The following is a 557-nucleotide window of genomic DNA, read 5'->3' as shown; positions in this document are numbered from 1 at the left end:
CAAATAAAGAAATAAAGACCCTGGAGCCAATCCCAGGAGACTGTGGTCTTCCCCCTGATCCCATTGTGCCCAGGGATGTATCTGTGGTACCAGCTCCGGCCCCACATCCCCAAGGGATGGCTGATGTACCTGGGAGTGAGGTGCCAGCCCTGGGAGTGAGTCTTCAGCCAGTTTGTGGTTTTAATAAGAAAAAAGAGAAATTCACATTGATATAAATGAAAATCCCTAAACCAGAGCACTTTTCTGGCTGTACTGCAGTACTGGTCAGGGAGAGGTGACCTCCATGGCCACAGCCCCCCCACCCTGCACACGTGTCCCCAGGGATGGGGCATGGCCAGGACATCCTCACTGCAACGTCCCCAGGGCGCCAGTGCTGACATCTTCATAATCCATGTGCCCCGGGGGCTGTCCTGGGGGGTCCCTTGTGGCTCTGGGGGGACTTGGAGGGGGGCAGCTCCCACCTTGGGGACAGCAAAGGCAGGTGCCTGAGGGGGACAGCTCCGTGTCCCTCCTCCAGACCCCACCTGGGGTGTTTCTGTGTTTCTGCAGCCCCCGTG

The sequence above is a fragment of the Neopelma chrysocephalum genome, unplaced genomic scaffold, assembly GCF_003984885.1.
Source record: "Neopelma chrysocephalum unplaced genomic scaffold, ASM398488v2 Primary Assembly neopelma1_106b, whole genome shotgun sequence".
Taxonomy (NCBI): Eukaryota; Metazoa; Chordata; class Aves; order Passeriformes; family Pipridae; genus Neopelma; species Neopelma chrysocephalum.
Note: the sequence above shows the minus strand (reverse complement) of the source record.